This window comes from Perkinsus marinus (genome assembly GCF_000006405.1).
Source record: "Perkinsus marinus ATCC 50983 genomic scaffold scf_1104296963016, whole genome shotgun sequence".
Lineage (NCBI taxonomy): Eukaryota > Perkinsozoa > Perkinsida > Perkinsidae > Perkinsus > Perkinsus marinus.
Genome location: NW_003205208.1, coordinates 33,295 through 34,030, shown reverse-complemented (window position 1 = coordinate 34,030; position 736 = coordinate 33,295).

Sequence of the window (736 nt, the reverse complement as noted above, 5' to 3'; positions counted from 1 at the left end):
CGACCCAAGAGCGTTACAGTAAGCGCTACTGGTCTAAGTTAAGCGAAGAGCGAGATAAGGAAGCAATTCTGGGTTGGCCATGTCCTGAGGGACTCAGTTTAGCTTCGCGTTCGTTCCAGTTGTTGTTGTGTCGAGAATTCACCTATGACCGCCACCTTTCTGCTCTGCGCAGGGTGGGCCTGCACGTCTATGACTGTGTTGTGACACCCCTAGACGTGCAGGCCCACCCTGCGCAGAGCAGAAAGGTGGCGGTCATAGGTGAATTCTCGACACAACAACAACTGGAACGAACGCGAAGCTAAACTGAGTCCCTCAGGACATGGCCAACCCAGAATTGCTTCCTTATCTCGCTCTTCGCTTAACTTAGACCAGTAGCGCTTACTGTAACGCTCTTGGGTCGCTCAATTTCAGATAGACATGGACCTGATTTTGCTCAAGTTGGCTTCAACTTACCATACCATCATTATAAATGTGGATACTATCGGGCAACAGATATAGCCAAGCAGATAGAAGGCACCACATCGTGTTCAGGTGGGAGCGAGGGTTTTTGGGAGCGAGAGGTTGGTCAGTTTGGGAGGGGGAGGAAATTTGGGAAAAGGGGGACAAAAATTTGGGACGTCGGGGAAGTAGGGGCCTGTTCGTCCGAGGGACACCCTCAGGACATGCCCTAGCCCGAAATGATCCCGGAACTCACCCCCCGGCTCCGCTAGGGCGGCCACAAGCAAGCACAAGGAAA